We start from the raw sequence: 16,840 nt of genomic DNA on the forward strand, positions 1-16,840 counted from the left end.
CTAATATACTATTTGTTTGATAAGTATACTTGCGTAAGTAGAATTTTAACTGACACCACTCACTTGGACAAAGTGTGCTTTATCCTCTAGCTCCTTTCGATGAGTACTCAACTTCTCCAGAAGATAACTTTTCCAACAACAACTATCCAAGATTAATCCATTGTTAATGCCTTGTTATTTAATCATAACCTTCATCAATAACCATAAATCATTTTACCAACTTATTCTCTCAACCTCAAATCCAAAAATCAACAACTAAAATCCAACCTAACTATGTGTTATTCTACAACTAGTTAGGGGTTTAAGCAACTTCATCTTGGTGAGCTTAAGTGTATCAAAACCACTTCAAAAAACTAAGTTTTAGAGAGTAAAATGAATTTTAATGATCTATAATTTTTTAAAATCAAAACCCAAAGTTTAGATGTTTAAATACGAGGAAACACTACTTTTAGAAACTTTTAGAATCAAAATCTGAACGTTGGTGTGCTTTTTAAATGCTCGAGACCCTTGAAATTGAAAAGGATGAGAAGAGAGAAGGGAGAGAGAAAAATAAGTTGAGTCTACAAAGGAAAATAGTTTTTACCTTTTTGGGAAAAGTCTAAGGGCTTCACGGTTGAAAATATAAGAGAAAAGTCTATTTTACCCTTAACTTTTTCCAATTTGTGTCAAAGGTATCAATACTTTTGAGGTAAGTATCTATACATTTGTTCTGGGTTTAAAGGTAGCATGACTTTCTCAGCTAGTCTTGAAACTTCATTTATCTTATGCCTTTTTGGAGTTCAAGTATTAATACTTTGTGTACAAGAATCGATACTTTTGGTCCATTATGCAGTTTAAAGACCAGAACCAAAGTATTTGACCTTTTCTAAGTCTTAACTTTTAGATAAACTCATTTGGCAAACCAAACACCTTTTTTCAAGTTTTAAATGTTCAAAAAGAAAAAGTATTAGAATTCAAAATTATACATTTTCACCAAGCTAAGTTCCAACTTTAACCTTCAGTGAAATGTTGGGGTTTCACAATTACCTGAGATGCTAATTTTATGAAAGTATACATTTTGAAGGGAATTTATGTATGCCATGTTATGCTCTAAATACGAGTTTCGAACATGACTATTATATGTAAATATGAATAGTATGTATGTACTTTTGGTGCATGGGGAACAAGCATTTAGCAGTTTAAATTCCAAATTGAGTTTCTCGATAAATGATGTTGAGTCACCAAAAGGTGGACTTTAGATTGATTTATTAAATTTATTTATGTTTTGGAATTGTTAATGTCTAATATGGACTTGTTAACCTTAGCACAATGTTTTCTTTTCTATAAATAATGAAATTATTCTTGGGACATTGTATGAGTACAAGTCCCCCTCTAATATTTCAATGAGTATATCCACCAAAAGATTTTTGTTTTGTTATTTAGAGGAGCCATATACGTTAGAAAATTCGTTGCTAGCAATGATAATGCTAGTCATTGTGCACAAAACCTAAATTTTGCACATTTTCTAGCACATTCAAGTCTCTAACTTTTTCCTATCATTTATACTTCATTGTTCTCTTGCTAAATCATTCAAGGTATGTGTAAACGTACTTGTACACACATTCATAATACAATTCATCACTTTCACAATAATCATCATGTCACGACCCAAATTTCGGGCCATGATCGACGCATGGGCCCAATGGACGTAGTCCATTAAGCCCAAGCAAGCCTATTAATATGACCTGCTCATCATTCCATGAAAAGTTGCTAAGTCACATTTCATAACTTTGAATCAAAATAATACTAAACATTACCAACTCATAGTGGCATACCAATCAAAGTGTACATATATTGTCTAATACATATATTTTAATAATTTACATTGGTTTGTCTATACACAACAAAAAGAATACTCGACTTCTAGCGGAGAGACCTGGGCAACGTACAGCTATTGAATGCCGAGATACCTACCAAAGAGACGAATCTACGAGGGCACCTCAACCTAGTTACCGACTGCCTCTTGATCTGAAAAGATGAAGTTGAAAACGGTGAGTATAAACCCAGTGAGTGAATATAAGAAGGGAACAAGCAAACATGAGGGAAAGTTTAAAGAAAACATGATGCATTTATTTTCAAAACAATGCAATTTAGTTTCATTCTTATTAAAACCTCTCATGTAAACCCCAAATGAGTATATCACTTGATGGAAAGGGTCCATGCTGAACAAAGGATTTGAAGAGGGAAAACTTTAATAGCATTTATGAAATTCAAGTCAAGTAAACGACGGGGTCCTCGTTACAGCGAAATTGGGCTCCAATTATCAATTGGTCGAGGGTTTCTTAGCTGGCCAAGGGTTTTTCACCAAACCTCCTCATTTCAAATTTAATTCATTAATTCTTTAATGTTGGAAGTCCATGCTCAACTATGGTACCAAAGGTGTGGAGAATAGGGCAGCAATCGAACAAGATAATAAACAAGACAGAAAATTTCTCGCTGCAGTGAGATTCACGCCATAAACCAGAAAGTTTCTCGCTGCAATGATAAGCTTCAGCAACTTTCTCGCTGCAGCGAGAATCAAGCCAACAGAACCTTCAAAAGTCGAGAGTTTTTCACTGCAGTAAGAATGAATCTCGCTACAGCGAGAAACAAGACATCAACAACAAGTTTTCATTCCCTCAAGAGAAGGCCTATAGTTGTAAAGACAAAATCAACTTGAACATGTTATATATATCTTGTATGTATATATATATATATTTATATCCATCGTCATGCACACCCTCCCATCATCATCATCAACTCATATGCACTCCCCACTAGCACATGGTCGGGTCAGCATCGGCTTATGCGCACTCCCACTCACACATAGCCGGGTCAACATCGGCTTATGCGCACTCCCACTCGCACATAGTCGGGTCAATATCATTACACAATGTTGTTCATCAATGCACAACATATATTCGTATATATATATATATATCCACATGATATAGGAGCACATAGGTTTGTCCTTTTACACATTTCACATTTTCACAACATCAAAACAATTTATCAAGGGCTTGTTCCTCGACACACATTTTTAAAGAAAAGTTGGAATAAATCATTCAAAAGTTTCATACAAATACAATTATATCTCCCAAAAATAATTTTGAAATGCAAGTTCACTCACCGGTATTTTGTTGAACCTTTAGTCGATTCTAACTTCCCTAATGGTCCAAATGGGGCAATGGGGCTTCGTTGGAACCTACCATCACATTAGCATCACCATTATGTCTATTCACATACTTATAAATTCTAAAAGCTTTCTCTTAACTAGCTTCCTCTTGCCATTTAGGTGGCTATCTATGTTCACTATCCTAATCACTCTAAAGTGAATGAACAACCTCAACTACCAAAACACCCACAAGTCTAAACACTAATCCTTTTCAACACTAAAAATCAATTCTAATTCACTACTCACCTTGGTAGCTTGTATTTGAAATTCTTTCCAAAAACTTTCAAGCTAATATTGAAGCTCCCTCTTTCTCTCTCTAAAACACCTAGCTAGTGAAAGAAAGTACGAAAATAAGATTTTTCAAGGGTTTTAAAGTGAGAAAGTGAAAGAGTACAAGGGTTCTATGCAAAAGTGCACAAAAGCTTGAAAATTGGAGCTATTTTGAAGAAGGTTATGAAGCTTTCATGGAGGATGGAAGCAACGTGAGATGAGAGGAATAAGAAGAAGAAAAGCTGTTGGAGAATGAAGAAGCTGTTAGAAGAAAGAGATATTTATAGCTCAAACTTATCCAACTCCACTTAAATTACGAAAATGCCCTCAACTAGGTAGCTTGTTCTTCTCCAACCCTTTATGCAATCTTTTACTCTTTTGATACTGGAAAAAAGTCCATAATGGTCTAGAAATACTCAAATTTATGAAACTTAAAAATTTTGACCCAAGATGAAAAATTACCATTTTGCCCTTACCTTGGGAATCATCATTAATTTTATTTCCTTTGCCATTTTACCCATATTTCATCATTCATTTATGCCTTAGGCCTACTTAGGCCATAATAATGTTTAAAAACTTACTTTTATGGGCTTACTAAGGAAATGACGAAACTACCCTTAGCCCGTGTTATTATGTCTATGCTTAGTTACTAGCCTATATAGGTCGAGGTCCACACATCAACAACATATGCATTCCATAGCATCGTAAATCATTATCCATTCATGAATTAAAACATATCAATGAATGCAACATGAGAATAGTACTACCAACTTATGTCAAGGCTATATAGGTATGTGCCATGACGCCCACATCTAGCTTCATCATGTGTGTGGTATGATGCCCCACATTTAGCTATACAATGTTTTATGGTATCACACCCGACATCATTGCTCTCATGTATGAATGGAACAACTCCCCACATCATGGGTTCATGCTCACATAGATTTTACATATCAAAATCATACATCATCATACTTATTCATTTTTTGTACTATCACTATCATAGTTATGTACTTGCATCATAATCATATTATTGTCTCATTAGTGGGCATTTAACTATCCATTTTTGCATTTTTATCATGGTAGTATCTTTCCATCCACTTTTACACATTTTAGGAGTTAGGCTATCATTCATCCACAATCACATCACAATAGGTGGGCTACTAATAATCCAAATTCACATCATAATAGGTGGGCATGTTATCATCCACATATGAAATGACCTAGTCATGCATTTACTTTACTCATTCATCCTATCTAGGACTCATTTGAGTGGAAACATTTAAAAGAGCTTGTCTAATTTGTTCAAAACTAATACATAGTATTCATATTTACTTTGAAATCCCACCTTGAGTAAAAGAATGAGTTAGGAAATCTTTAAGTAAGCATATAGATTATATGTTTTGAATATCAAACTTAGTTTTAACCTTCAAAAAGAATTCATTGATACTTTGGTTGTCTGTCACTTTTGAAGCAAAAAATTTTCTAAGTTTAAAAGGGGTAAAAATATGTAATTTTTATAGAACAATCTTTTGGAAATAAAAAATAGCAATAATGATTCCTTTGATATTTGAATGACTAACTGTGATTTTTTCATAATTTTTAGGTTTAAGGTTTCCAATGCTAAATGGAAGCCGCAAATTTAATTTCAATCAAACTTTTTCGATTTTGTTCTTGAAACCAAAATTTAGCTTTTGATTCTTTTGGATTTTGATTTTTTTTATATTTTTATTGAATCCAAATGGAGGGTTGTTTGCTTATTTACATTAAATGTCTTAAGTAAATGGAGAGTAAAAAGGAAAGAATTAAGAATGAAGATATTTACTTAAATGGTATAAATGTAAATAAGTTGGGCATGTTTTATAAGTAATTTGTCTTAAAAACTACAATATGTTTCCAATGTATCGATACATGATCACAAAACATGAGTTTACTTGAGGATTCCATTTGGTATTTGACTCTAATGTCAATGGAGTATATCGTCATGTGACAGTCATGCAAGTGATCCTCAAACTTGAGAGACTAGGTTGTCTTATATGTGGATTGTTGTACTTTGATTTCATCTCTATGGATCCTCCCAATATTAATATAGCACTAGATTTTTATCAACAATAGTTAAAATACCATAAACAGTAAGACATCATCAGATATTTAATTATCAATAACCAAATAACATAAACATATAAGCATCCCATTTCTCACACAAAAATATAAACAACAAGGTTAAATTTAAGTGTTCAATTGCCAACATGGCACAAACAGCATATTACCACAAATTAACAATTAATGTTCTGAAACTGCCCCTAGATAATTTCTACTTCTTATCTCCCCTAATCTTTTCCTAATTTCTCCTCTAAGGTCCTAGCCATATTTCTCCCCCTTTTTGTCATCATCAATTTGAGGGAGGAATTTAGTCATCTGAGGAGGCCGATGGAGTGGATTCATCAGTGCCATAAAAAACATTTAGAGGCTGGGGAGAGGGTCATGGAGTGGATTTTTCAAGGGATTGTTTAGCAGATGAAATCTCAAAAGGTTCTTGAGGAGAGGAGATTGTTGCTAGCGTGGCCTTCTCAGCCAATTTGGATGATTTCCTCCCTTTGATGAACTTTGTTTTAGTTGCCATTGTTTCTTGCCCTTGCCAGGTGGTTTGGACATGACTTGGGGAGCAGTAATGGTCTTTACTTTTCCTTTTCCAAGTTTCCCTTTTGTAGTAGGAGCTGATGCCTTAGCTACCTCATTCTCAACTTGCTCCTCTTAAACCATTTGATTGAAAAGTCCCATGATTGAAACCTCTTCAAAATGTGGAGGAGATGGTTGAGGTTCTAGTTGAGGTTGGGGTTCAGTGGGAGGATTTTCATTAAGTGATCCAAGCACTTCAATTTCTTGTACTGATTCTTCTTTGTCTTATGGCTCAAGTGAGGGGGATTTTCTCGGTTGTTCCACCTTAGGTTCATGATCTTCAACTTGCACCTCAGCTTTCTATCTTGCTATAGCCAGGCTAGGAGTTGCAAAGCTGTCTGCAACAGTTGGTTCATATGGCATTTTTTCTTTTCCTTTCATTTTGCTTTCCATTTCTGTTAACCTTTCTTCAATTTTTCAAATTCTTGCTCCTTGATCTGTGAGCTTTCCATCAATTCTTATTAGTAGATTAAAGATTACTTCATTTGAGAATTAGGATGGTGTTGCCTATGGTTAAGTAGGTAAGGAGGATTCTTTTCGTAGACCAGCCTTGGGGGTTTTAATGTATCTTTCTCCATCAAGTTTGCACCTATTTTAGGCAAGCTTCCTAGATAAATGGCTTGGTCTCTGATTTTGACCTTGTCTGCCTCATATCTAGAGCTCCAAATTCCTTTTTTTTGCATTAGAGAAGTGATGATATTTCCATAAAGCAAGTTTATCTTCTCCAGTTTGCATGCTCCCCTCATTCTTTCAATCGTAAACCTTTCCAGATTAACTACAACACCACTAAATGCATGTTCCATTAGCCATAAATCTTGGAGGCTAATATAGCTTAAGCTTCCATTCCTCCCATGAAGATTAGAGGCAACAAAGTAATGCAAAATCCTTATTTGAGGACTTGTAATAAGCCCAGCATTACTCTTGGAGGAGTACTTTTCTCTCTTCCTTGTGATAACTTCCCACAGGGATGAGGGGTTGTAATTCTCAAGGAATTCAAATTCTCCCTCATTACAGTTTATTTTAAGAAGTTCCCCGAAATCTGCAACAGTGAGAGTGAATTCTTTCCCATTCAAAAACACATTCAGACCCTCATTATAATAATCATTAGGATATTCCAATTCGTTCTTGTCAACAACTATACTCAAATAGAACTCTTTGACTAAACTAGCACTATATGATCGACTTTTAAATGTGCTGAACTCCTTCAATTTTAACTCTTCAAAATAATCTGATAAACTTGTCAAGATTTTAGGCATTTCATTAAAGCTTTCTCAGTTAATGTATTTTCCACAAGTGATTGGTGCATTCTCTATTTTCCTAAATCTCTCTTCGTGTACTTTATTTCTAAATTTAGAAGATGAAGTAGTACCTTTCTTGTGCGATTTGCTCTTTTCTTTCTTCTTTTTAGAATTATGGCTTTTTGATTTTCCAAATTTTTTACTTATAGGTCTCGACTCAATCCTCTTCTTTTTCTTTAGTATTTCAGCTTGCAGAATTTCTTCCATTGGCCGTTTGCCCTTCTTTTTCTCTAGAAGTTCTTGAGATTCTCTTGATTTCATCATTTGGTTTGGATGGATTTAGACTCAGGGTTTCGAAAGGTTGAGAGGTGAGGGTTTCAATTTCAGGCGTTGGTTTCAATAGAGAGAGAAAGTGTAAAGAAAATAGGTTGAGAGCAGCTTAATTCCTAAAAAAAATTGTCTAACTCCCCCTCTTTAAGTGCAATTGGTAACTCCCCTTTAAAAATTCAAAAATTGCCTTATAATTTTATTTTTGGTTTGGGCGATTTTCCTTCTCTATTTTATTTCCCGACAGGCAGTTTTTTTTCATTATTTTATTCCTCCTACCTTTACTTCACTAAGTCTTATTATTTAATGAGATAGAATGCTCTTAGATGACTAAGACCTCTCTTAGTGGACTAAGTGCCTACTGTCCTTTGTGAAAATTTTAGGATTTTTCTTTAAATCTCCTGCATATTAATTATCCTTAAATTCCTTCTAATCTCACAAAATCTATCTTCATTTAAAGGTTTGGTGAAGATGTCATCTAATTGATGCAAAGTATTCACAAACTCAATTTTAATATCACCCTTTACTACATGGTCTCTAACAAAGTGGTGCCTAATCTCAATGTGCTTAGTCCTAGAATGCTACACAAGATTTTTAGATATATTGATTGCACTTGTGTTATCACAGAAAATTGGTACATTATGTACTGTTATTCCAAAATCTCTTAGTTGTTGTTTGATCCACAAAATCTGAGCACAACAACTACCTAAGGAAATATACTCTACTTCAGCTATGGAAAGTGCTACAGAGTTTGTTTCTTACTTGACCAGGATACTAGCATACTTCCTAAGAATTGGCATGTTCCACTAGTGCTCTTTCTATTGGTTTTGCTTCCTACAAAGTCTGCATCTGAATAGCCTACAAGATTAAATAATGATTCTCTAGAGTACCATATTCTTAAGGTTTGTGTTTCTAAGAGGTATCTAAAAATTCTCTTAACAATAGTTAAGTGTGATTCTTTAGGTTGTGATTGAAATCTAGCACACAAACACACACTAAACTGAATATCTGGTCTGCTTGCTATTAAGTAGAGCAATGATCCGATCATACCTTTATAGAGCTTTTGATCAACATCTTTTCCTTTTTCATCTAAATCAAGTCTGGTGGATGGGCTCATTGGTGTACAAATTGACTTTAGCTTCAGCATATCGAACTTTTTGAGCATTTCTTGAGTGTATCTTTCTTGGTTGATGAAGATTCCTTTATTACTTTGTTTGATTTGAAGGCCAAGAAAGTACCTCAGCTCACCCATCATGCTCATTTAAAATTCACCTTGCATTTCTTTAGCAAAGTTCTTGCATAAAGCCTTGTTGGTTGCACCAAACACAATGTCATCCACATAAATTTGAACAACAATTAAATCCTTTAAGTATCTTTTAATAAACAATGTAGTATCAATGCTACCCCTAACATATCCTTTTTCGATCAGAAATTTTGAAAGCTTCTCATACCAAGCTCTAGGAGCTTATTTCAATCCATACAAGGCTTTGTTAAGTTTAAAAACATGATCTGGTTTTTTAAAGTCTTCAAATCCTAGGGGTTGTTCAACATACATTTCCTTTTGAATGAATCCATTTAAAAATGCACTCTTTACATCCATTTGGTATAATTTAAAATTCATAAAGCATGCAAAAGCAAGCAACAACCTTATGGCTTCAATCTTAACAACCGGTGCAAGGGTTTCATCATAGTCTATTCCTTCCTCTTGGTTATATCCTTGGGCTACCAACCTAGCTTTATTTCTAACTACATTTCCTTGCTCATCTACCTTATTACTAAACACCCATTTTGTTCTAACAATAGGGTGGTTTAAAGGCCTAGAAACTATTGACCAAACATGGTTTCTTTTAAATTGATCAAGTTCCTCTTCCATGGCCAATATCCAGCTTTCCTCTTTTTCTGCTTCCTTAAATGTCTTAGGCTCAATTTGAGATATGAAAGTTGAAAACTCAATAGTCTCTCTTGCTACTCTCCTAGTATTAACTCCTTGAGAAATGTCACCTATGATTTGTTCTTGTGGATGGTCTTTTGCATATCTCCAACTCCTTGGAAGATCACTATGATGAATTTCTATTCTTTGCAAATTTTCTAGGTGGAGTTTCATTTTCTCTTCTAGGTGAGCTTTCTTCATTATTCTTATTGTTCTCTAAGCTCATTTCTTCCATTTGTTTTTCTAGGATCTCTACGTCATCATCATCAGCATGAATTTCCTTTTCTAAGGCATTGGACTCATCAAAAACTACATGGATTGATTATTCAACAGTTAAAGTACTTTTGTTCAAAACTCTATAAGCCTTTTGAGTTTAATGCATATCCTAAAAATATTGCCTCATCACTTTTTGCATCAAACTTACCTAAGGACTATTTTCCATTGTTTAACACAAAACATTTACAACCAAAACTCCTAACTTGTGAAATATTTGGTTTTCTACCCTTGTAAAGTTGATATGGATTCTTTGATATCATGGCTCTAATTGAGACTCTATTGAGTATATATGCTGCTGTGTTCACTGCCTCAGCCCAAAAATATTTTGGTAGGTTATTATCACATATCATAGTTCTAGCCATTTCTTTTAAGGTTCGGTTTTTCCTCTCTACAACTCCATTTTGCTGAGGTGTTCTAGGTGTAGAGAAATTATGATCCAACCCCTTTTCATTGCAAAATTTCTCAAATTCATCACTTTCAAATTCTCCTCCATGATCACTCTTAATACTAACTATGTCTAGTTTTTTTTTATTCTCAACTTACCAACAATGACTTATAAATGCTGGTAGAGCATCATTCTTATGAGCAAGAAAATAAACCCAAGTGTAACTAGAGTAGTCATCAACTATTACAAATCCATAAGATTTTCCTCCTAGATTAGTTGTACTTATTGGACCAAATAGATCAATGTGCAGCAATTCAAGAGGTCTAGTTGTTGACACAATCTTCTTAGTCTTAAAGGATGTTCTAACTTGTTTTCCTAATTGGCAAGCATCACATATTTTATCATTTTCAAATTTTATATCTAGCAGTCCAACAACTATATATTTCTTAATTAATTTTGACATAGCATGCATGCTCACATGTCCTAGTCTTCTATGCCAAAGCCAGCTATCATTTTCAGCATTTGCCATCAAACACATTTCATAATTCATTTCAAGATCTTCAAGAAATACAACATACATATTCTTTAATCTTCTTCCTATAAATGAGACTTTATTTATGCTTATATCTATCACTTCACACTTATTTGAATTAAAGCATACTTTAAATCCTTTATCACACAATTGACTAATGCTCAATAAATTATATTTCAAGCCTTTAACTAATAGCACATGATTGATTTGAGTTTAGGAGTTCTTACCAATCGTTCCTATGCCATGAATTCTACCTTTTGAATCATCACCAAAGGATACAGTTCCTCTATTTTTCTTGTCTAGTTGTGCAATAGCATTTCATTTCTCATCATGTGCCTTGAGCAGCCACTGTCCATATACCACGGCTGATTCTTCTTGGGTTGAGCTCTTGAATATATATCTTTTAAGTGCAGCTCAACCTACAAAACAAATTTTCAGTTTTTCTTTATAGGTACCCATACTTTGATGGGTCCTTAATTGTTAGCAGCAACATAGGATCCTTTTGGGACCCATATTTTTATTATTTTCTGCACATTTCTTTTTCTATTGCAATCATAAGATAAATGACCAATTTTGTTGCAAATATAACACCTAGATGATGCATTAGCAGAATTTTTCTTGTAATATGCATTTCTTTTTGAAGTTTCATTTTTCAAACTTTTAAGAGCTATGTTTTCATCAAGTGTTTTTTGCAAGGCTTCAAATTTATTATCCAGCTCTAATTTTAAAACTCCAAAATCTGTTTTTGAACGTTCTAACTCAATTTGCAGAAAATTTCTTTGCTCAAAAACAGAGTTGAACTATTTTCTCATCTTTTCCAAATCATTTTCAAGAGATGCAGCCTTTTTCTTTAAAGTTTTTCAAATTCATCACAAAGGCACTCATACTCATCTTGTAAATCGTCAATAGAAATATTACAAGGGGATGAGGATACCTCAGATTCATCATCTTGTGCCATCAAACACAGATTTGCTCTTTTTTCAGTTTTTTCTTTTTCACTTTCAAAACTTGATGTGTCACTGTTTGACCAAGCAGCTACCACTATTGCCTTCTTTGATTTCTTGTTTTTCTTTGGAGTCTCATTTTTCAGCAATAGGCATTCAGACTTAACATGTCCAAGCTTCTTGCATTCGAAGTAGGTTAGCTCATCCTTTTTGTTGGAGTCATCTTTGTTTCTAATTCTCCATGAAAACCCTTGATTTTTTCTAAACCCTCTTCTAGCAAATCTTCGGTTTCTTTTGCCCATAAGCTTTCTGAATTTCCTTGCAACCAATACTAGCTCTTCATCATCATCACAAGATAGCTCTTCAAATTTTTCTTCAAGGATAATGGCTTTTAGTGCAATGCTCTTTTTCTTTTCTTTTGCTTCCCTCCTATCTTCTTCTTCCTTTTCCTTGAGTTCTAGCTCATTAGTAAGGAGAAAACCACAAATCTCATCTAGAGTAACAACATTTAGGTCCTTGGCTTCCCGGATTGCAATCACTTTGGGCTTCCAATTTTTTGGTAAGCTTTTAAGAAGTCTTTTAACAATCTCATGCTCGGGTATTGGTTTGCCTAACTGACTAAGTTTGTTTGTGATGTTTGTGAATCTATCTAACATGCTGGTGATATCTTCACCAGGCTCCATCTTAAATATTTCATAATTATGGGTCAAGAAAGCTATCTTGGACTCTTGACTTGAGAAATCCCTTCATGGATAATCCTAAGCTTATCCCACACTTGTTTAGTTGTTGTGCAGCTTGATACTTTGTTGAATTTGGTGGGAGTCAAGGCACAATGCAATGTATTGATAGCCTTAAAAATTTGTTTGGACTCTCTAAGTTTCAACCTCGGTCCATTCAGACCTTAGCTTAGGCATTATCTCATTCGTTACTTCATTTAAGGTTGAGGGAAAAAAAGGTCCATCAGTTATGACATCCCACATTTCCATAATCAATTACTCTAATGTATATTAACATTTTTGTGCTCGAATAAGGATAGTTAGAGCCATCAAACAGAGGTGGTTTGTTTGTGGATTGTCCCTCTGTAATTATGGATTCTTGGAGAGCCATTTGGATCCTCCCAAAGGGTGTTAGACCTCAAGAATAGGGAACTAACTTTGATACCACTTGTTAGTCCCAAGTAAATGTGCTAGAGGGGGGGTGAATAGCACAATTTGGCTCTTTCAAAAATTAGCTCTAAGTGGGAATAAATGCAAGTGAAAAGAAGGAATGAAAATAAGAAACAAAACAGAGTAGATAACACAACAGAATTTAGAGTGGTTCGGTCCAAGACCTACATCCACTTCCTTGATTATTTACAAGCTTTCACTAAGAATTTAGGATTTTCCAACCAATCCACTAAGAACCGGTGAAATTCACAAGCTTTCACCAAGCTTTACAATGGCTTTTACCAGGCTCAGCCAAAACCTTTCACAATAGTTTTTTTTCGAGCTCAACTATAACCCAACACCTAACTTTTCAAGGCTAAGTTAGAACCTTTACCTAAACAAGCAATCTTAGCTTGATTGAACCGCTTAGAGTGACCCTTTCACTCTAAGAACATAAAGAGAAATGAAATAGAAGTGTACCTATGATCACAAAGTTGATCTAAGTGATACAAGTTAAAGTGCAAAACACAACTACAAAGATGGGCGCTGAGTGCAGTAAAGTGCAGAGAAATTTTTGTTGGTTTTGAGCTCTTTTTGCTTGGAAGCCTTCAATTATGCATTTCTAACCATTAGAACCCTCTTTTATACTTTGAGAAATAACTCTGATAGCAGTTTGACAGTTTTCTAGCTGTTGAAAACAGTTGGGAATTGGTTTTAGCTGTTAATCTGTCTTTTAGTGCAGAGTTTAAACTTGCAGGTAGAATGCTCTTAGTTGACTAACCGATATCCTAGTCGACTAAGTCGTCTCTGTCTTCTGTTCCCAGCTTCTAACAGTTCTAGCAGTGTACACTTAGTCGACTAACTCATTCCTTGGTCAACTAAGTTGGTTCTGTTTCTCAATACTTTTCAGCCCGCCAACCTTTGATTTAAATCTTAGCTGACTAACTCTTCATTAATCGACTAAGGGGCTTCTATCTTGTTGATTAATTGTAACTTTCTTCTTCATATAACTTTTAATATATCCTCTTTAAATAATTTATTTGGCATTAGCATACTATTCTTGTTCTGCACACTCAAGTAAAGATATTAGACACAAATGAATGGGAATGTTTTATTATCATCAAAAACTAATGGAGCCAACATTCTTCAACTTTAATCGATTGAAATAAACTTTAATAGATTAAAATATCTTCGAATTTGAATTCCTTCATTTGGTGCCCTTTAATGATCCACTTCATTTTGGATTTGAATTTTGGCACTTTTAAGTACTCCAAGTTGGAGCTTTAATCAATTAAACCCTTTGGTTAACTGATTAATAACCTTTTATTTTGCATCCAGTACCCTCTTAACTAGTTAAACCTTATGTTAACCAGTTAAGACCTTTCTATCTGTCATTAATGTAGTGCCTAGAATTGCTTTAATTGATTAAGGATCATTGTTAATCGGTTAAGACTAAACTGTCTTTATTAAAGTTCTTTCTTCTTTGCTTGTTTAACCAGTTAACCCATCTTACAACTAAATAGGCATCTTGACTTGCTTTCAAACAATAGATATGTTAAGAAATTTAAGCTTTCTCTTGCACATTCAAATAATATAATTAGACACCAATGAATAAGGAATGTTTTATTATCATAAAAAAAGTGTGGAGTCAACAAATGGGACAACACAAAAGGTGAATATTTAGATTAAAATGGGATAGGTGATTAAGTTAGACTTAATCAAAACTAGAATTTATGAACTTTTATTAAACTTAATTATATAGATTAACTAAGTGCAAGGATCAATTAGCAATTACATGAAAAGTCATGTAATAACCTAATTAGGAATGAAATTGGTCCAAGATATAAATACCTTGCTTAAGCCATTCATCCAATGAACTTAGCAACCAATCTTCACTAGTGTGTATTTTGCTACCCCTTATGAGTGAGTGAGAAAAGAATTTGGTTTTTCTCTTGTGCTATTTGGTTAGCGTAGAAGGGAAAAGTGAAAATGTTCAAAACACTTCCTTGCTAACATATTGAAGGCTTGGCAATCCCACTTTCTTGTAGGGATTTCTTCATTCACCATGTGGACTTTCGTTAGAGGCTACACAAGAACTTCCTGGAAAGTTTTAGTTTGCAACAACCGTGCTTGGTGTGAGATATCTCAAAAGGGCTGTTCGATGGTGTTTAAATAAGGAATCGAACTTTTGTTTGTCCCCAAGGTGTTGGCTAGATCACTTGTGTTTTTTTATTGTATTGTAGATCATCCAAAAGCCATGAAAGTCACCTTGGGTGGGGAGGCTAGTTTGGATTGTTTGTTTCTACTACGTTTGTATTTCATTTTTCTTTTTTATGTTGTGATGCATAGGTGGCCCTTTCCTGACACTTGCAATAAACCATAATTGCAATTTACATAAATTTCATAATCAATCATCACATTTCCTTTCGAATGCATTAAAATGATGTTATTCAATATCATTTCTCATTAAACAAGTTGAAATTTGAGTCACATAATCATTTGGATTAAAAGGAAGGCTTAAAACCACAAGAAAAGCCATTTGAATATTGAAATCAGAAAGTGTTCCACCTTAAGTATCGAAACATTCTCCATATGCATCGATACTTTCCATCCAGAATACTCTATGGGCTAAATGTATCGATACTTTCTTGAAAGTATCGATACTTTAAACTTAATTATATACATTTTATCGTATATGTATCGATACTTTATTCTTAAAAACCTAGATTTTTTACCATTTTCCAGCACATTCAAGTCTCTAACTTCTTCCTATCACTTACACTTAGTAGTTCTCTTGCTAAATCGTTCAAGGTAAGTGCAAATGTACTTATACACACATTCATAATACAATTCATCACTTTGACAATAATCATCAACATAATATGTATTCCATAGCAATAAATTAAAACATATTAATGAATGCAATATGAGAATAGTACTACTGCTCCATCTCAAAGCTTTATAGGTGTGTGGTATGATGCCCTACATCTGGCCTTATCATGTGTGTGGCATTACGCCTCATGCCCTAGCCCTCATGTACATGTGGAACAACACCCCACACCATGGCTTTCATGCTCACATAGGTTTTATACATCAAAATCATACACCATCATGCTCATTCAGTTTTAGAACTATCATTGTCATAAATATGTACTTCCATGATAATCATATTATCGTCTCATTAGCGGGGTATTTAATTATCCACTTTTGCATCTTTATAAAGCTGAGCTTTTTTCCATCCACTCTTGCACATTCTAGGACTTGGGCTATCATTCATTCACACTCACATCACAATAGGTGGGCTACTAATCATCCACATTCACATCATAATAGGTGGGTATGCATTCATCCACATAGGCAATAACCTAATCATATATCAACTTTACTCATTCATCCTATCTAGGATTTATTTTAGTGAAAACATTTGGAAAGGCTTGTTCCCTTTTATTCAAAACTAACACATAGTATTCATATTTACACATCATAAATATACGTTTGAAATCCATCTTGAAAATCATTTATTTCAAGGCTCAATCATTTCATTCATAAAGATAGAATGACAATCTATAAAATCACTAACAAAAAAATCATTCTTAGTTTTATACATAGCAAAATAGTTTTAAAGCATCTCGTTTACCCACCTAGATCAAGCTGTTGACTTGCACATGATCGAAACACCAATCCTTCCTTCAGCTAAATCCTTGGAGCTTCAACCAATCCTATAATAGCAACAATACAATTGTAGACACAACTTAGACTAACAATCTCATATTTAAAGGCTAAGCTATCATTAACCTTAACCAAAACCCATTCTAATCTAACTCTTAGACTAGTTAATCACTGTTCAAATTTGAGCTAATGATTCTTAAGCTTTAAACTAACAATTCTTTACCTTAATGAGCTTGTAGAATGAAAAACCAA

Source organism: Theobroma cacao, chromosome 5 (genome assembly GCF_053813885.1).
Source record: "Theobroma cacao isolate CCN51 chromosome 5, ASM5381388v1, whole genome shotgun sequence".
In the NCBI taxonomy this organism is placed as follows: Eukaryota; Viridiplantae; Streptophyta; class Magnoliopsida; order Malvales; family Malvaceae; genus Theobroma; species Theobroma cacao.